General features: G+C 40.3%; 1 long non-coding RNA gene across 1 annotated transcript in view; it reads left to right on the top strand.

Annotated features, from left to right (window-relative positions):
• The first annotated feature begins 2,771 nt into the window (after positions 1 to 2,771).
• Positions 2,772 to 25,806, top strand: part of LOC137306505 (uncharacterized) — a 37,932-nt gene continuing 14,897 nt past the window's right edge. The window contains exons 1-2 of the long non-coding RNA XR_010958893.1: positions 2,772 to 2,976; positions 22,528 to 22,683. This is a non-coding gene — a long non-coding RNA (uncharacterized lncRNA). The remainder of the gene's footprint in view (positions 2,977 to 22,527; positions 22,684 to 25,806) is intronic.

Genomic DNA, 25,806 nt, shown 5'->3' with positions numbered 1-25,806 from the left:
ATGGGGTCTGGAGTCAATGTTGAGGATTCCCAGGGCCACTCCCTCCTGACTGTATATCACTGTAACGCCAGCTCTGGTTGATCTGTCGTGCCAGTGGGACAGGACATACCCAGGGATGGTGATGGAAGAGTCTGGGACATTGGCTGAAAGGTATGATTCTGTGAGTATGGCTATGTCAGGCAGTTGCTTGACTAGTCTGTGGGACAGCTCTCCCAATTTTGGCACAAGTCTCCAGATGTTCGTGAGGAGGTCTTTGCAAGGTCGACTGAACTTAGTTTGCCTTTGTCGTGTCCGGTGCCTAGTGATCCGATGCTGGGTGGTCTGTCCGGTTTTATTCTTATGCAGACTGGCAGCGGCCTTAGGTAGTGGTGTGGAGCCAGAAGGAGCATCACTGCTCCCCCTGGCTCCACATAAAGATAGGTTATAAAAAATGTACTTACCTTTTTTTCCGCAGCCTCCAGCGGTCCCTTTTAGGTGAGCTAGTTGGACCGCTGTAGAACTGTAAAAACTAGTTGGAGAATGCACGGCACATACTTGAATTTCTTCTCCATTGACAATGAATAGAAATGCCTATAAAATAAGATAGTGACGAAATTCTGTGGGCGCACCCCCGGTGTCCTGGCATAAATCTGCTGTTTCCCTGGGAGTTCCGCTGGTTCTCCCACCGAAGTTACAGCAAGAGACAAGTTCAACCCCATGGGTATTCAGGCCTGTTAGATTGAAATCACCTCGTTAGTGGCGGGCAAAGGCAACTTTTGATTTGCTTGTGCTGCACCTGATCTTTTCAATATTAATGCATCAGTTTTGGTTATGGAAGTCTGCACTCTCCAATCTCAAGAGGAGTAAGGAATGTCACAAATGGTGGCGAACAAAGATTGTTTCTTGACTGTACTGCAGATGAAATAGCAAGTTGCAAGAGGTAGATATGGACTGGAGTTCAAAATCTGAGAACAGAATCTCCTGGGAGAGACAAAAAAAAAAGAAACCCAGGGCCAATAAGGGAAAAAGTAATCTGGAAAATTCCTCTCTGTCCCCCTCAGGCGATCGAAACCAGTCCAGGAGATCGCATGGACCAAGTGTTATTTATAAAGACACTTACCTTCAATATGATGTGATCTCTGCCCCAATCAAGGACTGGACCAGCTCCCTCTTGAAGGCATGCAGAGAGTCATAGGAACATAGGAACAGGAGTAGGCCATTCAGCCCCTCGTGCCTGCTCCGCCATTTGATAAGATCATGGCTGATCTGTGATCTAACTCCATATACCTGCCTTTGGCCCATATCCCTTAATACCTTTGGTTGCCAAAAAGCTATCGATCTCACATTTAAATTTAGCAATTGAGCTAGTATCAATAAAGTCAGCACCCACCGCGCCAGCCCGCAATGTATTCCAATGATTCACAATTCTCTGAGAAAAGAGTGCTGGATATACGTCAAATACCACTATGGAACTAGTACTTGCTTTACAGTGATGTGGAGGTGGAATGAATGAATGCTGTGTAGCTTATTCTGGTATGGGGGCCACTGCTGCTGCCCTAACGAAGGTCAAATTTTTAGAGGAGCCAAAGTTTAAAAAGTCCCCAGCAGACTCTAAGCTGAAGCAGGGTGAGACTACCTCTCTGAAGTAGCCCAAAACAGCTTGCCAGAATTCCACCCACCATCAGATTGGTGACTTCATTCCCGAATAATTTTCGCTTTGATGCATCACAAAAGCCACATCACTGTAAAATATGGTATTGCAGACTGGCTACTATATGTTCCCACTCCCCACCTCCTGCAGTAGTTTTAATGTAAGGATGATAACACGAAATGTTATTCTAAATGATCACAATTTTCCAGAACTTACATTAAAAAATATATAACTGAACCCAGGGTAATGTACGAGTGTAAGTACTGGAGTGACATTGTTTTTATGTAGATCCGTATATTATTTGGTGAGGTTAATTTGATTTGTTTCAAGTGCATCTGTGGAAAAATTTGAGAAAAAAAAAGACTGTCTGACAAATGTTATGCTCATTTTGAATGGTTTTGAAATGTAGCCTGTACGGGCAAAATATATAGTACTGTTGTTTTTGTGTTATAATGATGAATATTGATATAATTGTACTGGAGAAATCTAAACTGTGGAATGTCTGTTTAATGATTAACATTATGTAGGCATGTCCCTTTTTCAACAATCGCCCACTACACATTCCCTTATGTATCGGTATGATTTGCCTGCGAGCCTGGTGTTAATGCTGATTGCAGCAGCTGCTTACACATGGATTCACCATGGTAACCATGATAGTTGCTAGGCAACTATGTTCTTTTAGGGACAGTGAAAATGCCCAGAGGCTCACTAAATATATGTGAGGGGAGAGGAAGTTCCTACTTTTCCTACAGATAATTTAAAGGATTCAGTACAAGGGATAGACTAATAGGAGATGCAATCAATGAAATGTATAAAATGGTCTGCAAATGGACAGCTGAGGCCAAGCAAATACACAGTCAGTGGAGCTAGAAGCTGACCTCCCAAAATTGGTTTTAATTGTGGCAGTTCCCAGGCTTTATTCACAAAAAAATGATTTTTGATAGATTCTGGAACCAGCAGCTGTATTGAGGCAGCTTTCTCTGACTGTCAGTAAGGCACAGAGCTTTCCCGGCAGTATGCTGTTGGGGTGAGAGATCAGGAGAGAGTCAGCAGTGTGATATTGATTGGCGCTGGCGAATTAGTGCCTCAGCTTCATAATGTGTTCACACCACCTTGCTGCTCGGGCTGCATGCAAAGTCTTCAGGAGACCCAGGTGGCTTGTGAACGTGCTGCGGAACAAAACATTCCATCAGTGTATGACATCATTGCAGTCAGCTCAGCTGTTTCTGCAGATTCCATAAATAGCTGTTGGAAGTTGCAGGCTTCCTGCATGAAAAATCGTTAACCCTTGTAACCCCAGGTCTAAGAATGTGGCAAACTCAGAATTACCAATTGGTTCAATGCTGGTAGGTGCTTTGAATTAAAAAAAATGTTAGCATTCAGAATAATTCATTTCAGCATATGATAGCTGAGGATCTTAAGTGATGGCGAATATCTTTCAATGATGTAAGTGAAATGTGAGATTCAATGAATTGGTCAGAATGTGCCATCTTTAATCTGATAAATGAATGTATTCAACAATTATTATTAATGTAGTACTATGTGCAAATGAGCTGTAAATATGAAGCTGTTTTTATGGATAAATATTAAAAATTACCCTGTTAAATAAAATATAGGTTGTGTAGGAGTTACTGGAAATCTTCAAAATTGTAACATACAATATTGCAGGAGGCATTCTTGTGTATGTTTGACATCTAATAAAATGATTGCCACAAAAAAGTCAACACTTACTGTGTTTGTTGTTGATGAAAGCAGGAACAGTTGAAAAAAAAACAGTACACTAGCTATTTTTGTGAAGATGTGGAGATGCCGGTGATGGACTGGGGTTGACAATTGTAAACAATTTTACAACACCAAGTTATAGTCCAGCAATTTTATTTTAAATTCACAAGCTTTCGGAGGCTTCCTCCTTCCTCAGGTGAACGAAATTTCGTTCACCTGAGGAAGGAGGAAGCCTCCGAAAGCTTGTGAATTTAAAATAAAATTGCTGGACTATAACTTGGTGTTGTAAAATTGTTTACAATTATTTTTGTGAAGACATAATGTGGTTAAATTAACGCTAATTGTGATACTATGACTATTAATACAAAGGTAACCAGATATATATGGATGGTATTGTAACATTTTCCAATTGGTTGATGTAACAAAATTTTAATTGAAAAATTATGTGAATTTGTGATTGTTTAGGTTGCTACTCGTAAGTCAAGTTTAAGATAAAGAATGATATTGTCTCTTGGCCATAACGCAAAACCAAAGATTTGATTTGCAAGTTAAAAAAAATGTGTTTCAAGCTCTGCATTACATTCCTATTAAGAAGGCAGGCTTTGTTACCCTCTGTGAAATTATTTCTTTCCTAATGAATTGGTCCTGAACTGCAAACGTGGAATCTCATGAATAATGCAAGCATGAGCTGAATCACAAGTTAAGGGTTTTACCCGTCATGCTTTGGTGTGTGTAAGACTGTGATAAGGGGGCACACCTGCTAGCTAGCTGATAACACTCTTTGGTCACACTAATGAAGAGTTTGTCTTCCAGTAGAGATATTGGTAGTGCTCTGGGAAATACTTTGTTTCTAGCAGTTTATAAAGAAGAAATGTTATAAATCCAGATAGGAAAAATCTGCTTTACAAATGCTATTTCTTTTTTCACTGTGGAAGCGAAAACAAATCGGCAAGAAGAGAATTCAATGAATGGGGAGGACTTGATTTCAGACACATTAGAAGAAAGTCAGTCCGCTCAGCTGCTCCATTGGCTGCTCGCCAGGCTTGTCGTGTGCCATGCTTGTTTGTATACCGATGTTGCTTAGATTGGCAAATGCCGCTGCACACTGGAGAGGCCGGCGTGTCACTGGATGGCTGCCAGGACATTGTAGGATCGATGCCATGACTGGCTCTGCAGCCTGGCAGGAACAACCAGCACAAAGGCATTCAACACTTTGAATGTCACTTTGTTTCCGAACGCAATGCCAGGGAGTGTTTAATGAGAAAATTCTTTGTTATGAGGCCCTCAACATCAAGTGGGCTGGTGGGCTCATTAACCTGACTGCTGCAAATAAAAACACACACAAGAGACTCCCATGATACCATGCTTAATGTTGTTAGAGCTCTCAGCTTCCTTGTATGGTGATCCATCAGTGAGAATTGAGGCAAAGACTCTTATACAAACCAGCTTAGTATATATAGTTTACATTTTTTATAGTGTTGATATATATCAAAAATATGTGCCTCCTTCAAAAAGTACTAATAATACCTTGAATCCAATTTTAGCATATTGGGTGAGTGAAGCATTTGAGAATTATATTAGCATATGTTACTTTGGTTGCATACACAGGGGGTTGTTTATTTTGTGCAGCTGAGTGTAATGTTTTAGTGATGGCTACAATGTATTTTTGTTCAGTAGCTTCCATTTTCAATAGATTTTTAACTGATGACTGTATATATTGTTTTTTATTTGCAGGAAAAACTGAAAGCTTATATGAGATGTTTAAACATATGTTTTATATCTCTACTAAAACAGATGGAAATTTCATAACATTTTAGAACATCTTTCAGTACATTACTGTAACCATAAACAATATAGTTAACAAATTACAATATATCATTGTAGGGGCAGAGTACAGAGAGCTTTACAGTGAGGCCAGATTGCACAGAACAGAATACTGAGGGCAGAGTACAGACAGTATTACAGTGAGGGCAGATTACAGAGAGCAGTACACTGAGGGCAGAGTACAGAGAGTATTACAGTGAGGGCAGATTACAGAGAGCAATACGTTGAGGACAGAGTACAGAAAGCATTACGCTGAGGGCAGAGTACAGAAAGCATTACAGTGACGGCAGATTAGAGAGAGCAGTACACTGAGGGCAGAGTACAGTGAGTATTACAGTGACGGCAGATTACAGAGAGCAGTACACTGAGGGCAGAGTACAGTGAGTATTACAGTGAGGGAAGATTACAGAGACCATTACGCTGAGGGCAGATTACAGAGACCATTAAACTGAGGGCAGCACGCAGAGCGCATTACAGTGAGGGCAGAGTACAGAGAGCATTATACTGCAGGCAGAGTACGGAGGTCATTACACTGAGGGCAGATTACGGAGAGCATTACACTGAGGGCAGAGTACGGAGAGCATTACACTGAGGGCAGAGTACGGAGAGCATTAAACTGAGGGCAGAGTACGGAGAGCATTACACTGCGGGCAGAGTACGGAGAGCATTACACTGCGGGCAGAGTACGGAGAGCATTACACCGAGGGCAGAGTACGGAGGTCATTACACTGAGGGCAGAGTACGGAGGTCATTACACTGAGGGCAGAGTACGGAGAGCATTAAACTGAGGGCAGAGTACGGAGAGCATTACACTGCGGGCAGAGTACGGAGAGCATTACACTGCGGGCAGAGTACGGAGAGCATTACACTGAGGGCAGAGTACGGAGAGCATTACACTGAGGGCAGAGTACGGAGAGCATTACACTGCGGGCAGAGTACGGAGAGCATTACACTGCGGGCAGAATACGGAGAGCATTACACTGAGGGCAGATTACGGAGAGCATTACACTGAGGGCAGAGTACGGAGAGCATTACATTGAGGGCAGATTACGGAGAGCATTACACTGAGGGCAGAATACGGAGAGCATTACACTGAGGGCAGAGTACAGAGAGCATTACAGTGAGGGCAGATTATGGAGAGCATTACACTGAGGGCAGAGTACAGAGAGCATTACACTGAGGGCAGATTATGGAGAGCATTACACTGAGGGCAGAATACAGAGGGCATTACAGTGAGGGCAGATTATGTAGAGCATTACACTGAGGGCAGAATATGGAGAGCATTACACTGAGGGCAGAGTACAGAGGGCATTACACTGAGGGCAGAGTACAGAGAGCATTACACTAAGGGCAGAGTACAGAGAGCATTACACTGAGGGCAGATTATGGAGAGCATTACACTGAGGGCAGAGTACAGAGAGCATTACAGTGAGGGCAGATTATGGAGAGCATTACACTGAGGGCAGAATATGGAGAGCATTACACTGAGGGCAGAGTACAGAGGGCATTACACTGAGGGCAGAGTACAGAGAGCATTACACTGAGGGCAGAGTACAGAGAGCATTACACTGAGGGCAGAGTACAGAGAGCATTACACTGAGGGCAGAGTACAGAGAGCATTACACTGAGGGCAGAGTACAGAGAGCATTACACTGAGGGCAGAGTACAGAGGGCATTACACTGAGGGCAGATTACGGAGGGCATTACACTGAGGGCAGATTACGGAGAGCATTACACTGAGGGCAGAGTACGGAGAGCATTACAGTGAGGGCAGATTACGGAGAGCATTACACTGAGGGCAGATTATGGAGAGCATTACACTGAGGGCAGAATACAGAGGGCATTACAGTGAGGGCAGATTATGGAGAGCATTACACTGAGGGCAGAATATGGAGAGCATTACACTGAGGGCAGAGTACAGAGGGCATTACACTGAGGGCAGAGTACAGAGAGCATTACACTGAGGGCAGAGTACAGAGAGCATTACAGTGAGGGCAGATTATGGAGAGCATTACACTGAGGGCAGAATATGGAGAGCATTACACTGAGGGCAGAGTACAGAGAGCATTACACTGAGGGCAGAGTACAGAGAGCATTACACTAAGGGCAGAGTACAGAGAGCATTACACTGAGGGCAGATTATGGAGAGCATTACACTGAGGGCAGATTATGGAGAGCATTACACTGAGGGCAGAATACAGAGGGCATTACAGTGAGGGCAGATTATGGAGAGCATTACACTGAGGGCAGAATATGGAGAGCATTACACTGAGGGCAGAGTACAGAGGGCATTACACTGAGGGCAGAGTACAGAGAGCATTACACTGAGGGCAGAGTACAGAGAGCATTACAGTGAGGGCAGATTATGGAGAGCATTACACTGAGCGCAGAATATGGAGAGCATTACACTGAGGGCAGAGTACAGAGAGCATTACACTGAGGGCAGAGTACAGAGAGCATTACACTGAGGGCAGAGTACAGAGAGCATTACACTGAGGGCAGAGTACAGAGAGCATTACACTGAGGGCAGAGTACAGAGGGCATTACACTGAGGGCAGATTACGGAGGGCATTACACTGAGGGCAGAATACGGAGAGCATTACACTGAGGGCAGAGTACAGAGAGCATTACAGTGAGGGCAGATTATGGAGAGCATTACACTGAGGGCAGAGTACAGAGAGCATTACACTGAGGGCAGATTATGGAGAGCATTACACTGAGGGCAGAATACAGAGGGCATTACAGTGAGGGCAGATTATGTAGAGCATTACACTGAGGGCAGAATATGGAGAGCATTACACTGAGGGCAGAGTACAGAGGGCATTACACTGAGGGCAGAGTACAGAGAGCATTACACTAAGGGCAGAGTACAGAGAGCATTACACTGAGGGCAGATTATGGAGAGCATTACACTGAGGGCAGAGTACAGAGAGCATTACAGTGAGGGCAGATTATGGAGAGCATTACACTGAGGGCAGAATATGGAGAGCATTACACTGAGGGCAGAGTACAGAGGGCATTACACTGAGGGCAGAGTACAGAGAGCATTACACTGAGGGCAGAGTACAGAGAGCATTACACTGAGGGCAGAGTACAGAGAGCATTACACTGAGGGCAGAGTACAGAGAGCATTACACTGAGGGCAGAGTACAGAGAGCATTACACTGAGGGCAGAGTACAGAGGGCATTACACTGAGGGCAGATTACGGAGGGCATTACACTGAGGGCAGATTACGGAGAGCATTACACTGAGGGCAGAGTACGGAGAGCATTACAGTGAGGGCAGATTACGGAGAGCATTACACTGAGGGCAGATTATGGAGAGCATTACACTGAGGGCAGAATACAGAGGGCATTACAGTGAGGGCAGATTATGGAGAGCATTACACTGAGGGCAGAATATGGAGAGCATTACACTGAGGGCAGAGTACAGAGGGCATTACACTGAGGGCAGAGTACAGAGAGCATTACACTGAGGGCAGAGTACAGAGAGCATTACAGTGAGGGCAGATTATGGAGAGCATTACACTGAGGGCAGAATATGGAGAGCATTACACTGAGGGCAGAGTACAGAGAGCATTACACTGAGGGCAGAGTACAGAGAGCATTACACTAAGGGCAGAGTACAGAGAGCATTACACTGAGGGCAGATTATGGAGAGCATTACACTGAGGGCAGATTATGGAGAGCATTACACTGAGGGCAGAATACAGAGGGCATTACAGTGAGGGCAGATTATGGAGAGCATTACACTGAGGGCAGAATATGGAGAGCATTACACTGAGGGCAGAGTACAGAGGGCATTACACTGAGGGCAGAGTACAGAGAGCATTACACTGAGGGCAGAGTACAGAGAGCATTACAGTGAGGGCAGATTATGGAGAGCATTACACTGAGCGCAGAATATGGAGAGCATTACACTGAGGGCAGAGTACAGAGAGCATTACACTGAGGGCAGAGTACAGAGAGCATTACACTGAGGGCAGAGTACAGAGAGCATTACACTGAGGGCAGAGTACAGAGAGCATTACACTGAGGGCAGAGTACAGAGGGCATTACACTGAGGGCAGATTACGGAGGGCATTACACTGAGGGCAGATTACGTTGAGCATTACACTGAGGGCAGAGTACGGAGAGCATTACAGTGAGGGCAGATTACGGAGAGCATTACACTGAGGGCAGATTACGGAGGGCATTACACTGAGGGCAGAGTACAGAGAGCATTACAGTGAGGGCAGATTATGGAGAGCATTACACTGAATGCAGTTTACAAAGAGTATGACACTGAGAGCAGAGTACGGGGAGCTTTATTCTGAGAGGAAGAGTATGGGGTGCTTTCTTCTGGGAACAGAGGACAGAGAGTTTCGCTCTGTATATAACCATTCTATATTTAAGCAGCGGTTGCTCGGTATCGACACTATTTTCATCTTTAGCTCATATCAGGAATTCAGGCATGTGGCCCCATGATTTGCCACCCATTAATTAACCTGCGCCAGGAGGGTAAAGATGAAGATTTAACACTGGCTGCCTAAAGTGGATAAATATTTCTTTCTCTAGAACTGATATTCCTCACCTTGATGAACAATACACAAAAAAATGTTAAGATACAATCCCCTGGTGCAACTACAAGTTATTATATAAATTAAACAGTGATATATGAAGTAAAGCAACTCATGCTGGAAAATACAATTGTATCAGTTGTATAGTGCACTAAAGAGTACAATATCTTCAGACACCCACTAACGGTAGATACATACTGTTTGTACGGTAGTTTTTAGAATATGTCATGCTAGCAAAGGGGTTATTATGGACTCTTCTACATCACTTTGTATTTCATAGTTTTAAATGTGCAATTGCTGGTGTTGACTTTGGACTACATTTATACAATATAATTTTTACTGACTTACATACCCAATATTAAAATTACTAGCAGATTCCCCCATGACATTGCTCACTATAAATCAAAAATATTCTGTCTTTAAGGACAGAATTGTAAGAACATATAAAGCAGAATGTATTATTCTGCTGGGAAGGTGGAGCTGTGTCTCTTTAAGAGCAAAAAGTCTAATTGATAAATAAACAAGGCTTCAGATCATTCAAAGTTTAATTGCTTTTTGTGAGGAGAATTTGCAAATTGGAATGTTCTTCTGAGTTACAGGCTGCAGCTCAGAAGCACCCAGCATTTTAACATTGTTTTGTATCTATAACAAAGTGTGACATCTGGAATGTGACCTCTGTGCTCATTAGATGTACTGTTTTTAATGTATTGCAAGTGGGACCTTGCCATATTCAAATTAGCTGCAATGTTTGCCTACAAAACAAAATAGGACTAAAGTTGAAAAGCAATTCATTGGCTGTAAAGCACTTTGGGACATCCTGAGGATATGAAAGTAAATCCTTTCCTTCTGCAAGTGAAAAATGGTTATATTCAGGCAGTATCAGTTTACATTATAACTAGATGGTGATGTAACATATAAGTTACAATATCTAGATATAAATGTTAGTAGTGTAAGATTGATAAATAAACACGGCTTCACACAGGGAGTTAAAAAACCTCAGACCATCAGGCTATCATAAACTATGGTATAGGGGTGAAATTGGTCAATGCCAGTAGGCATAGGTAAAAAGGCTCATAGCAAATCAGCAATCCATTTACACCACGCCTGATTTTCTTTTCCATTGACTTCAGTGAAACAGAAAATGAGGTGAGGTGTAAAAGAAGCTGCCAATTTGCTATGAGCCCATTTTGTGCTACTGGCAAAGATCAATTTTACCCCCTTGAGTTCCTATACAATAACAACTGACACTTCTATCATGCTTAACACAGAAATATACCTCTTGGTTCTACATTATCTACAAACTGGATAATGAGGAATTTCTATTGATATCCATATCGTGATTGCACAGGCTTCATTTAGGGTTTATACTTTCCTGATGCCCAGTTGCCATTGATGGCTAATTGTGCTGACTGTATTTTTCATAAGTAAAACAAATCTGTAATTTCACACAAATGAAAAGGTTGCATTCTCAAGTAATATATAATGATTCGCAATTAAGTTTACCAATAAACAACAAGGTATTCAAAGATGTCCCATTCCATGCTCAAGTAATTGCTCTCCATGAGCTATTATCCCAACAAAAAATAACTGAGATGGTTTGCCTATTGTAAGCCACCGCACTGCACCAGCAAATGGGCTATGAATGCAGTGAAATCCTATTGCATTAGCATTAATATGGCTCACAATGACACTTGCACATAAAGGAAAGGCTACACTAGTACTGCTTGCTCACATACATTTTACAGATCTGAAAAAATGTGGCATTTTGTAACGTTTTCTTTCTGGGATTTTTGCAGATACCAGTAGATATCATTTTAGATTGTCTCACCTCTTGTTTTATTTCTATTATGAATTTCATGCTTTGGCAGATCTGCTAACACATTTTGTTGTACTCTCCCTTTGACAGTCTCAGGCAATAATGTCCAAATGACTAGTTTTGATGCTTATGACCTCAGAAATTAGAGCATCTACCTCCTTATTGAAAAACACTGCCTCCTTTTTCTAACTTAAGTCAACAACTGCGGCAATCAATTTGTGAACTCCAACAAAACCAGCACATTTCAGATCTTTAAATTGAGAAGATTTGCTAACTGCAACATTTAACCACTATTTATGAAAACCACTTTGCAGAAATTTTAGTCAGGTACAGATTTATTTTGTAAAATATCCCATTCAACTCTCCATGTTATAGAAAGGATGCAGAGAAATTGGAGAGGGTGCAAAAAAAATTCACAAGGACGATACAGAACCGAGAGGATATCCTTTTCAGGAAAGTCTGAAAAAGCTGGGGCTCTTTTCTCTAGAAAAGAGGAGGCTGAGGGGTGACCTGATAGAGGTTTTTCAGATAATGATAGGGTTTGATACGGTAGACAGAGAGAAAATGTTTCCACTTGTAGGGGAGTCCAAAACTAGTGGTCATAAATATAAAATAGTCACTAATAAACCAATAGGGAATTCAGGAGAAATTTCTTTACCCGGAGTGTTAAGAATGTGGAACTTGCTACCAAAAGGAGTCGTTGAGGCAAATAGCATAGATGCATTTAAGGGGAAGCTAGATAAGCACATGGGGAAGAAAGGAATAGAAAGGTTTCCTGATAGGGTTAGATGAAATTGGGAGGGAGGATGCTCGTGTGGAGCATAGACCAGTTTGGCCGAATGGCCTGTTTCTGTGCTGTAGTTTCGATGTGACTCGATGTAACACTCACCTGAATGTTGAACTGAGCCATACAGATCAGCATGATTCCTGGTCTGTGTTGAGTTAGAAGATCTAATTGAGGGTGGCAATGAGAGTGCTACTGTTGGCCCTAGTGTCATTGGGTGATGGAGCAAAATACCGCACTCCTGATCATTACTCAGTGATCCTTGCTAGAATGTTCACGAGGGTGAAATTGGATAGCGCCGGCCTACCAGCGCAAACTGAGTGCAGGGATCAATCCCTGCATCCAAACAGCTAGGTCTGAGGCACTCTCAATAATGAGACCTGCAAATTAGACCTGCACGTTCCCAGGCAGCTTGCCAGCAAAGCAGATATAAATTTCGGGGTGCTGTGTTACCGGCAGCGGTCCTCATGTAAGTTCTGGGAGGTGGGAGGGGATCGAGATGGAGGGAGTGATCTGGAGGAGGGGAGGGAAGGCAAAGGTGGAGCTGGCAATGGTCCTCGGGGCTGCTGTGGAGCCGAGAGGACAATCCTGCTCCGCCCGGCTCCACATTCAGATACATACCTTTCCGTGGCATCCTCCAGTGGCAGTAGGCCTGGCACCAGTTGCCTTCAGGACAGCCCAATTTTGGAAAGGGATTCTGAAACAGATATAAGGCTCCCTATTTGCATATGGAAAGGGCCTAATACCAGTTTCATGCACGAGCCCTGGAAGCCTATACTCCTTTACCAATATGATAGGCAGAGCACATTTCCGGTGCAGAATGTGCTTGCATGCTGTCCGCCATATTGGACATTCAAGCGCCTGTTTGACACCTGTCAAATTGGCACGGCACCAATGAATTTCTAGGCCCAGATGTCTGTATGTCAGGTGAAGACAGAATTAAGCTCAATTGTAATGCCCCCAAAGTTGATGGCACTCACTGTCTAGGCTCACAAATGAAAAATATCCACTTGAGTGAGATGCCAGAAGTTCTGGAATGCTCATAGATTCATACCTCAGTGTCAGCCACTTTGTTCAAGCTGAAAGAAAAATTCAAGTGTTGGCATATTAGCATGTTAGTACACAGATGGTTAAGATGATGTTTGCAAAGCATCTCAGACCTGAAAATTGGCAAATTGAATTGATCAGATTTAACAGAAATAGAGAAGACAACCTGGTGGGCGATATTGTCAAACCTCCCTTCTCACCCATAAGAGGCGTTCTGTTCACAAATGCACTTCGTAGACTAACAATCACTGGTGATCAGAAGATACTGACACAATAGAAAACAGTGGTGTATCTCTGAGATGATATCAAGAGGAAATAAGTGTCTAGCTCTGGCAGAAGTTATATTCTGCCTGTACATGAATTGGTCAGAATCTTTCTGCTGAGCTCATTTCAGATTAACTAGACTGATATATCTAGCTCAAGCCATACAACAATATCACTTTATGAATCTTTATTTTGCTCTTTACAAAACAACAAGTTTTGTTTATGTTTTCCACAAACAGTCCAGTAACAACAGGAGATAAATTATGAAGTCTACTTTATGCGTTAGGGAAAATTGAGTGCACATGTATGATACGCATAGTACAGTGCTGGTGTTATTAAGGACATCTTTAGAAAATCGGTCCATTCAATGCAGATTTAAGTATGCCATTTGGCTCATCGCAGGTGAACAAAGCTTAATGGGGTAAGATGTGCAACTTTTTTTCCCCTCCATGTACCACTTCAGATCCTCCCACCTTTTGTTTTATTTCTGTGATGGACTTCTTTGCCTGGGGAACTGTGTTCATGTGTTGGCTGGCTCAATATTAACTTTTGTTATTCTCTCCTTTTGACAACTCCAGCTGGCCATTTCCCAATATTAAAACTGGTGCTGATGACCTCAGAATTGAGAGCATCCAGGTCCTCCTTGGACAAACCAAAACAAAAACAGAAAATGCTGGAAACTCTCAGCAGGTCAGTCAGCATCTATGGAGAGAATGGAAAAGTTAATGCTTCAGGTGTAACCCTTCATCAGAACTGGATAAAAATACAGATGAACATCATTTAAAAAGGAACAGAACAAAGTGAATGAGGATTAAATGCATACAAGTGAGGAAGTAGAATGACCTGTAAAGCACTTGAAAGGAAAACAGGAGATAGTTAAATGACTGAAGTGGTATTAACGTGAAATGATGGGGAGAAACATAATAAAAGAAATTAAAGACATTCAAGAGACAGAGAGAACGCATGAATAGCTGAGGCTAAGGGTGAGAGATAAGGCAGGTCTGAAATGGAAATAGGAAAAGCTGATAAAATGGAACAGAATCCAGCAGCCTATGAAAAAAGCAGGCTGACAACAAGGGTGCACACTGTCCCACCAGCAGTGTTGGGATGAAAGGTTCACACTCTAAATACCAAACTGCAACGCCCTCCCAAAAAAAATCCCACATCATGAGCATCTCCTGCCATAAAGGAAATTAGAACTAAAGTTAAAGTCTGAAGTTCTTAATGTCAATGTTAAGGCCAAAGGGTTGCAAAGTGCCTAATAGAAAGATAAGGTGCTGCTCTTCAAGCTTGCATTAAGTTTCATTTGAAACAGTGTAGAAAGCCAAAAGTGGAGAGGTCAAAGTGGAAGTGGGATGGGGAACTGAAGTGGCAAGTGACAGAGAGCTTGCAGGGTCGCACTTGTGGACAGATCAGAGGTGTTTGGCAAAGCAGTCACCTAACCTGAATTTGGTTTCCCCAATATAGAACAGACCACTCTGTGAGCAGCGGATGCAGTATACTAGATTGGAGGAAGTGCACGCAAATTGCTGTCTCACATGGACAGCGTGTTTGGGGCCCTGTGCAGTTGTGTAGAAGAAGGTAAGTGGGCAGGTGTTGCATCTCCTCTGCTTGTATAGGAAGTTGCCAAGGCTAGTAGAACAGGTGGAAGCGTGAATCAGAGTGTCACAGAGAGAATGTTCCTTACAGAAAGCAGAGAGATGAGGGGAGGGGAAGACATGTTTGGTGGTGGGCTCATGTTGCAGGCGATGAAAATGGTGGAAGTTGATCCGGTGAAAATGGAGGCTGGTGGGGTGGAAGGGGACCCTAACATGATTGTGAGATGAGGGGGTAAGGCCTGATTGCAGAAGCATGGGAAATAGTACAGAGCCGGTTGAGGGTCTGTCTACCACAGAGAAGAGAACTCCACGGCTGAAAAAAAGAGTATATTTCAGAAGCTCTGGTGTAAAAAGTGGCATCATCAGAACAGATGTGGTAGAGATGGAGAAACTGGGAGAAAGTAATGGAGCCCTTACAGGAAGTGGGGTGGGAAGAAGTATAATCCAGGTAGTCAGTGGGCCTGCAATAGATGTCTGTGGAATGCACATCTCCAGAAATAAAGAGAGAGAAGTCTAGGCAGGGGAGGGAGAAGTGTCAAAGATAGACCATGTAAAGGTAAACAATGGGTGGAAATTTGAAACGTAATTAATTAATTTTTAAAATCAGAGCGGGAATAGGAAGCAGCACCAACACAATCATCAACGTAACTGAGAAACGAGGCCAGGGAAGGGACTGAGTAGGACTGTAAAAAAAGAGTGTTCAACAAATTCTACAGAAAGAGGCATAGCTAGGACCCATGTTCTTTACCTTAGTGACACCTTTTATTTGTAGAAGGCACGTGGAGTTAAAGCAGAAGTTGTTCAAGGTGAGAAGTTTAACCAGGTGGAGGAGGATGATGGTGGATGCCGAGGAGCTGCAGGCCCTCCTGGTGAAGGGTAGAGGGACTGTACATTGATGGTGAGAAGGAGATAGTTTGGACCAGAAAACCGGAATTCATTGAAGTGCATAGGGCATCAGAAGAGTCATTAATGTAGGTGAGTAGGGGCTGGACAAGGGGTGGGGGGATAAAATACAGTCAAGTTAAAATGAAATTAATTCAATGGGACAAGAGCAAACTGGTCCATCAGGATAGTCCTGTTTCTATATCTTGAGGAGGAGGTAGAAGTGGGCTGTCCTCTTTGGGCAATGCTTATTTTCTTTACCTACTCTTATTAACTGCGGCAGCCATTTTGGGGATTGCAGCAAAATCAGCATGCTACATTGCTTCAAATGTCTGCTGTTCTCCGAGCTGAATGATTTTATCCTTAGTATATGATAGATTGCAAGTTTTTTTGTCCATAATCTGCATTACACCATGATACTGTATTGAAATGTATGACCAAGATCGCATAACAGGACAAGGAATGGCAAATTCCTGTATGTATTATATAATTTATACATTAGAATGAAAGAAAAGGTGGCACACAGTTTATAGAATAAGATGAATGACATTGCATTACAATTGTCTTCTATCAGCTGTAGTCTTGTTGTGTGGTTACATTGACAGGATGCATCAACATAGTTGCCAGCTTGGCATGTTATTTAGCCCCAAAAATGAATGCCAGTGAAACTGGTCAAAATGAAGCATTCTCACCCCCACTCTCACCCACAATGGAGTGATTTGGCAGAGTAGAGATATTAGGTTCTTGTTGAACCACTCTCTGCATGTCTAAGGAGTGTTGTTTAGCAGTAAAATTACTCATTTTCATACTGTTGTGAGACACATCAAAACTTAGCAACCTATCAAAAATCAATAAACCTTATAAAGAGCCGGCACAAGCACGATGGGCCTAATGACCTCCTTCTGTGTTGTATGATTCTATGATAATGTTTGTCTTAACTTCACCTTGAAGTCTGAATTATCTTTACTGTGCATCCACTTTAGGCCTCTGTGAAGACAGCCTGCAGAAGTAGGCTGACTTAAAGATATGGAAGTTCATATCACTGATAACATGATCTGCAACTGAGTGCTCACGTACACTACAGACACAATCCTCCACATTGACAAAGGGTAGTAATAACATAGTAGTAAAACTCAATGTGCGGAATGTTCTGATGTACTTAAATACAGTGAAGCATCAGGATCTATTGCTGTGAGGAAATAAATCAATGTGATTTGTATATGTAAACATAGTATTAGATATGTTAGAATACAGTAAAATGAAAACTGTGATGTTATGTGTTGGAAACATCGGAATCATTTACTTTCTCCCTTTACATTGATTTCAGGGAATTTCATTCATATCCTATATTGATTATATAAATGTAAACCAGAAAATAATCCCAAACACCACTGGTATTGATTCAATTAATTATCACTACTGCACCTTTGACACCATGCTGAAAATGCTTAAGTCATTTGATGGACAATTGTTAGTCAAAGAAATTAATGTGTCACATTGCCCACAGAACAACATAATTTAACTCAGTTCATTGCAAACAACTGAAATATAATGAACATAACATATGATTATGTGTGTTTTATGGTAATTAGGATCATCACCATGGTTAGCTTCGTGCAGTTTGTATAAATTTCCTGAGTTCGCTTTACTTTCCAGAGTTAAATATTTTTCTTGCATTAAGTCTATTGAGTTTATATTGCTGTTCACTTAACAAGTGAGAATATTTTTTAAATTCAACTGTAGCCATTAACTGAATATGTCTAGCTGTCAATTCTTGTTAAGTGAATACTTTTTGGGCTCAGTTTCATGTTTCTAACTCAATTACAAGCAAGCATATTGTGTCCTGCATGACTGGTGGGGTATGTGTTAGCATTGGACTTTTCACCCAATTACAGCAGGGACTAGTTTCTGAATCACATCTACATTCTCTCTCCCTTTCTCCTTGTTCATTTAATTACTTATTCCAGTCGTCATCAGTGATTATTTGAACTATGGCCTTATTCTGACAACTATTTGGTAATTTTTGGAGTCCTAATATAACAATTGTACACTAAGGTCCTTTACTCACTGATAACAGTGAGGGTATATGAAATACATTAAAAGTTATGTTTCAAAGCACTTAAATCTTTGAGCAAGTGACTGTAACATAATTACTAAAAATGTTAGTGACCATTTTTTATAGTAATTACATTTACTTTTGAACTGATTCTGTTTGAGTTAAAAATATATTGTAAAATTGGTGGAGAACACCTGTTAATATTTGGGATGTGAGTTCGTCTGAAATGAATACAATGCTCAAATTGACAAATACAATTTTGTGGCTCTTAACCTAAAACTTGATTTGCCCATTTTTCTTTTTTTAAAAAGTATTAAAATAAACTGCTGAAAATTAAACACAAAATAGTTGTTTCAAAAATATAAGATTTTCAAAAAAAAGTGCAATTTACATTTTTACATAAAGATTGGTTAATTGTACCTTTCCTAGATACAGGCAAGAAATCCTAACATGGATGAGGCAGCTGACTGATGAAACAGTGTTTATGGGCAGATTCAGAAATCACCCTTTCAACAAAAACATTTCACTTCTACATTCTCTTTTGTCATGCTGGTATGAAAGCTGACCCTGATTATATGGCTATCCTGGTATGATGATAGTTCAATGGAATTGACTGAATCCACTACATTCGATGTCCTTCCCTGATGGTGACCAGTATACGATCGATCCTTTCTCTAACAACAAAGAGGCAGTATTTCTTTTTTGCGTGTAACTGAATAAAATTATAACAAACTACAAATACGTTGGGTCCTTTTTATTCTCCTAAGGCTTTCTCAAAAAGGTTTTTTTTAAAACAAAAAAGAATACACAAAAGCAGCTGACATTACATTAATGATAAGAAACAAAAAATAGCCAAAAGGTTTAAATAAAAACCAGTCACTATGCATTTGGATAATTCAGAAGCGTAGGCCCCTCAAAATAATCACAGTAAGAAATGCTATGTAACGTATTGCAACCAAATCATTTAGCCAAATTTTCAACAGATCTTATAAAGAGCACTATGTGGGCCATTTTACCTAGCAGCCAATTGAGATCATGGTTTATACTTTCCTCCTTTTCCCATATAGGCAGTTGAATTTAATGCAATTTTAAACTCCCTCACTACTATTGCTGCATTGTGCATTCCCAAGATTACTTTTGTCCACCCTTTTCCTTGACTCGTCAGCAGGAAAGAATACAATAGTGTGATATTATATAATTTGATTAACAGGAAAACATGCGGATAAAGCACATATTATCTTTGGAGTATATCTGTGCCATTATTTTTTAAAGGCAAATTATAATATAGATAAATCCTATCAAAGGCCCATCCCGCTGTATTCTAATGAACATCAAATGAGTTCAGAGCTCCTGACTTTGACAAATTGCAGATGAGTTTTGTTCATTAACAGTGTTGCTAATGTTTATTTAAATGCAATTTACTGTTGCATTATTGATTAGCTGATGAGAAATTATCTGATAAGAAACATGTGTGGCAAGGTCGGGTGTTTTAAGAGATTTGTCCAGAGAGGGTCTCTAATTATTTAAGGCCGTGGGACATGGGTAAAGGCTTTCCTTGTTTCTAGATAATCACAAGCACTCAAAACAAAATAGAGTTTAGATGCAGAATGCTGAAAAATGGCTTAGGATTCATTTCATTATTTTATTACACTGTTTGTTTGTGCTGTGACCGTCAATGTTGGTTTAAATAGTTTCAGAAATGAACAGTGGTGTAAATGGATTGATTCATTTCTACTAAACTGATGATGTATAAAGTAAAGCTTAATGAAGCAGTACAAAATAACTAATTTAGTGCAACTTTGCATTGAGCCACTAAAATAAGACATTGAACAAATTCTTTATAATTTTATTTGTTACCCTTTTGTCTGGAGGATTATGAAGGTCACATGATAAGGAGCTGTGAGCTATATCTCATCAGTAGGCTGATCTGATAACTCATGAACAGCAAGTCGGTCAACGTCACAAGTGGGCTATGGAACATGTGTTGTTTATACCACATTTCAATTAAATAATTCAAATGAAAAATAAGAGTTAGATGTACATTTTAATTAAATTGATGCATAGATTATGATCTGACTCTAGTGACACCATTATGGAAAATGTGTTCTTCATGGTGCCATTTATTCTCAATTATGACATTACCTTGCTGACATGAAAAAATATTTTATGGCCATAATGCCATGACAAGTGGTATAACACTTGATTGTACACAAGGCATATTGCAATTCTAATTGTCTAGCTGGTTTGGAACCACTGCAATTGGTCCTGGGAATGCTATGTTTTATTGGAAGATACATTTGAGTGTTTAAAAATAAAACTAATGAAAAACAGTAACACATACTATATCTGAAATCTAGATTACATAAACATATATACTAATGTAATACAGAAATGATGCCACATACTGCTCATGAAACCAAGCTAACTGCAGGCAATTTCGTGTCTAGTACAGTGAACCCATTCCGTATAGCTGTCTTTGGGGAGCCATGCAAAATGCATGTTATTATGAGAAGGATATTATTGAGAATATTTTCTCTGGTTTCTGTAAAACTACAGAAACTGTAAACAATGCACGTTTTGTCAAAGATTGTGACAAATCAGAGTTACAGTGAATGACTGCTAGAGTTTCACATCTCATGTTATTCTAAGAGGAGCCCACTGCTCCAAAAATGAGTGAGTATCTAAAATATGTTTATCATTTACCTTTCCTAATATATTAAGGCGGTCATATAGGAGAAAAACAATATAAAAGTTAAACATGAATATAGTAATTGAAAAATGTTTTAAAACCAGCAAGGGCAATGGCGTCTCCTTAAAGGAGGTAACATTGAACCATATACATCTTTTTAAAATTAAAACAGGAATTGAATAAACACTTGTTGTATTGGTGTTTATTTACATGCTTGAATGCAGAGTACTATAATGCATAATATCATCAAATTTTCAGTGAGCATGTCTGGATGCATTCTCATTGGTTTTCACTGTATGAGGCATAGTAAATTTAAGAAGACAAATAGCATCACCATTAGAATCCAAAGATAAGAAACCCTTGCGTTTAAAGTCCATGTTGAGAAAGCTTATGGCTCTCACTCCCAATGAAAGTTGCACAGACTATTAAAGTGTGCTACAATCACTCTTATTGGACCCCCCCCCCACTTCCTCCCAGTTTTAAAAAGCATTCTGTGTTTAGAGAAGTGGAGGAGATGACAACAGAATCCATTGCTTATTTAACTAGTGGCAGTGCACCTAAAGGAAAATAAACAAAAGTAATATTACTTTTCAATATGGCCAATACTGGTTACAAATATTTGATCACAAAAACCAGGGACGAGTTTCCCATGATAAAATATCATCTGAGGTTACATAAGAATCTAATACTTATTTGAACCACTGGCTGAAAAAAATGGGACACCAGCTCCTACAGCCCGTTAATCCGCCTGCTGTTAATCCAGTCATTAGAATAACCCGGCACACTTTTGCACCTCATTTGTGTCATTTTCTGCATGTTTATTAAGCTGATTTTTTCCAATGGATTTGGTCAGTGCTGCTCAGCCAGCTGTGTATATATATCTCAAGAAAATTAAATAACCCCTATTCCTTTAAATTGAACCAGCTGCTTCTGTATTCCTTTGCAAGTCTTTGTCCTGGTTCGCCTCAACAACGGGCCCTACTAACCATTTAAGGGCTGCAGTGATGCTTCTACATCAAAGTAACAGAAATTTAGATTCTATTCAAAAAAGTTAGGTACGGAAATTTTTGTGCATTTCTGAAAATTGACTTCATTACATTAAGTATCATTCACGGAAAATATATATAAGAGAAAACAAACATCTATGTGGAAATTACCCAGAACATTAGGTTCAGACCTCCATTAAGTTCACGGGGTTCAAGGCCTAATCCTTCTGCACCACTATTTGTAGTTCATTTGCCTTCAATTGGATAGAAAGGATGTAATGAAAAATAATAAATCGATACCAGAAGTTAATGGATGCACTCAAAAGCAAAATGAAAAGTGATGGAAGGAAAATAAAAATAGGAAATAAATGGCAAATCAGAAAAAAATTGAAATATCTCAATGCAGGGGAAGGGGGAGGTGCAAGTGGAGCTATAATAGAAAGTCTGCTTTTATTGATTTTCCAATTTCTGTGACCCTGACATAACCAAGGCCATTGTAGAGTTCTACCTTTTATCTATAATAAAGCCCTGAATGCCCACGTATTTGTGTAAATATTTGATTATTTAAATTTTATTTTATAGCAAGATCCAATATGTTCACATTTTCTAAGTACTCAAAAAGGGAGGACCTGTAGACAGATTTGTAATTTCCTTTTTCCTCCTTTTCTAGGTCTATCACTGCACACCTCCCTTCACAATCAGCAAGACAGACTGAGACACAGATCACTGTTCATCATCAGCCAACAGAGATGCACTTTTGCAAGATGGAACCAATCCTGTTAGTTTCCTTCCCCACTCCCTCACCAGTTGAGTAGTTCCAATGCAGGTTAGTTTGGCTCCAGAATGCAATTTCAGTTTGATGACCACCAGAGATGCTGGGCTATCCTCCATTTTCTATTACTGCCAAATACACACACATCATTTGTAAATCTCATTGATGCAACATGTTAATGCTGTAAACGCATATTTCTACTTTGCTTAAACTTAGTAAGTACAGCTATAAATATTCTTGTTGTGCACACATCTTGAGTGAGTATTTTGTCCCACTTGATCTACTGAATATAAGAGGATTCTTCTATGTTCTCAAATATTCTTCTAAAGGGTTAATGATTCTGTAAATCTGGTTGGAGAAGGGCAGCTGATTCTAAATAGAATGGCAAAATAAATGTCTGCTTCCCTCCCACTTCCCTTTAGAAAATGATGTAGTCATGTTTCTGGTAATGTTCGAGCCTCTATATGACCTGCTTTGTGATGTATCTGTTTGACTGCATTGTGTTTAAAAGAGAGAGGAAGAGAGAAGAAGCTGCACTGATCCCCTCCAGTGCTGCTGCCTTGGGCAGCTACTGTGAGCGTTAATGTGCACCAATTTGTCAACACAACTCTTAACAATGAATTGCAGTTTATCGACAGGTGCACATGAAGCTAAGAAAGACCGGTCAAAAAGACTCAATAAAAGTGAGTGATAGCCATGCTGAGATGTTAGTTCTTCCTAATTTCCTGTAATAGACTTAGATATTCTGCAAAATTTAATTTAAACTAAACCTGCTAGGCCCTGGGATTTGAGAAGAAGTGTTCCCTGTCTGAGTTATTACAAGTAAATGCATGGGAGGAGTTGCTAATCTAAAGCACTGTTTCACATTAAACCTGGACCATCCACCCCAACTGTGCTATTAATGTTGAATTTCCTTTTCATACCATAATAAAAAAAGATCAAGTACAAATATACAACATCTATGTTTGTATACCTCGGGCCTTCCACAGACCTGAGATTATAAATTTAATCTTCAAGGACGACAGTGTCTTTAATGAGTGCACAACTCTGAAGCTGCCTATTCACTGTTTTCCTTGGGGCCCTGAATAATTACTCAGTGGTAATATAATTACATTAACAAATGCATAGAACTTTGTGAAGGGAGTAAGGTATATGGAACAGTGTGCTGGCCACATTTGATTTATGCATTCGTGCAATGTATTTTAGCAAAACAACCAAAAGGAGCACTGCAATACATCCCTGCGTTATGATCCTTTGCAGTAGTTTTACTCTATAGTCAAAATAACATGGCGAGGCTGGAATTCTGGTTTCAAGTCAAACAATTAATACAATTTAGGAGGAGTGACATTTTCAATTTTCAAAGTAAATGTGAATATTCTTGTATTTTTAAAAAAGTGTAGAAATTTAACACATTAAAATCAGGATGTTAGTTGCTCTTTCCACAATATACTAAAATTAATATATAGTTTTAAATATATATTAAGTAGAAACACATATGCATTTCCCAGTTGTTATATAATGTCAGGGTTGTATGGTGCTGCGTGATATCTCTGTTATAATTGGCAGTCGTGATCTAGCCACAGAATCATTCAATCCTCGTCCTCTTTATCCAAGAATGTCTCCTAAATTCAGACTGAACATTGCTGAAGACTGTAAACAAGTTTGTCAGTATTATTCAAACTGTTGTCATTCTCTGTTTGAATTGACACAAAGATAAAAAAAGAAAAATCGTTTGATTGCATTTAACCTTAAAAGTCGGGGTTGCCTATAAAATATTCATACTGAATTTATACATTGGAATTGTAGTCTTGGTCTTTTTTTTAGAGAGAAAGGGGGGATAGTTAACCTCAGGCTGCGATGCATTTATGCAGTAAAATCGAAACAAGATTGGACTAATTTTTGGTATTGCACCTATATTTTTTAATTAAGTAACGTTCTGCATCTACCGTACGTGTTAACGTTCAATGATTCGCCAGCCTGAGTTTTACCGGATACACAATGTTCAGGTTTGGAAAGCTGCAATGGAAGTACTTGGGGAGTTAGGAGCCATCGAATATTTGCATTTGGGGTTGCTGTAGTCTTGCAGCTCCCTTTTTCCATTTAAAATGAATTGTTTCACATTTCCACAAAATCCGCTGAAATCCGCGTTGTTTCCCATGACTGCAATCATTTCCAGGAGGCTAATGGGGAAGAAATTGTATACGTGACTATGCATGAAACACCTTCGGGTATCGAATGGGGGTTCTTTATGCAAAATAAAAGTTGTTGTTTGAAATTAAACGAGACAGCAGTTCTGTGTCACCAATGCATCTTTGCTTTGGAAGTGACGCGATGTTGCTGGTGCAAAAGGGGGGAAAATAATGCTGGCGGGGGAAAAAAAGCCCTCTCGCGTTTGCATTTGAAATGTTTGCTGCAGCGGGTCACGTTAACACTGGGAGACTTAGCGCTTCCTTCAAGCCCATGGGGGGAGGTGGACAACAGCTGTTTCTCAGTTCCGTTATTATCCCTGGCTGCTTTGGCTGAAACTGATTTGATGAAAGTCAAATATTACATTGCTGATGATTATGTGATGACAGGAATTTACCTACTAAATTAATCCTGTGGGCTGTTGATTTTTGATTAATTTCTCTCCGGCCACGCGTTCAGGCTGCAGAGCATTAATCTGCTGGGGCTGTGCCAAATATCTGGGGGATGGGCTTCCACCACCACCAAGAAGAAAGGGAAGGAAAGGAAAGGAATAGCTTGAATGCGATATTGAAGGAATTCGAAATATTGCTGAGCATTTGTAACTTTTGCATTAGCACCGACTTTTTAAAATATATATTGACACAGTCTACCCTGAATTTAAAATCATATTGTATGTATTCAACCTCTAATTTCACTAATGTAGTGCTAGCTGATAGTGTTGCATATTAAACAGGGCCCTGAGCTCCCTTGGAGGATGCTGCGAGTGAGGGCTCTGATTTTCAGCCATTAATTTTATGACAGAAGAGAGGTGCTATTTCCCTGGTGGCCTCTCACTGGGAATTCTATCACTTTTGGGTGGAGCTGCAATGTTAATCTGCTTTCCAATGCTGAAATGTTTCCTCTTTCGTCGTCAGGCATAATAAAGGTCACGTTAAAAAACGTATATTTTAAAAAAGGTAATGGTTAATAATTCTTGATCCTTCCAGAAAT

This window comes from Heptranchias perlo, chromosome 3 (genome assembly GCF_035084215.1).
Source record: "Heptranchias perlo isolate sHepPer1 chromosome 3, sHepPer1.hap1, whole genome shotgun sequence".
Classification (NCBI taxonomy): domain Eukaryota; kingdom Metazoa; phylum Chordata; class Chondrichthyes; order Hexanchiformes; family Hexanchidae; genus Heptranchias; species Heptranchias perlo.
The sequence above is the reverse complement of the archived record's forward strand: the minus strand, read 5'-3'. Positions and strand labels throughout refer to the sequence as shown.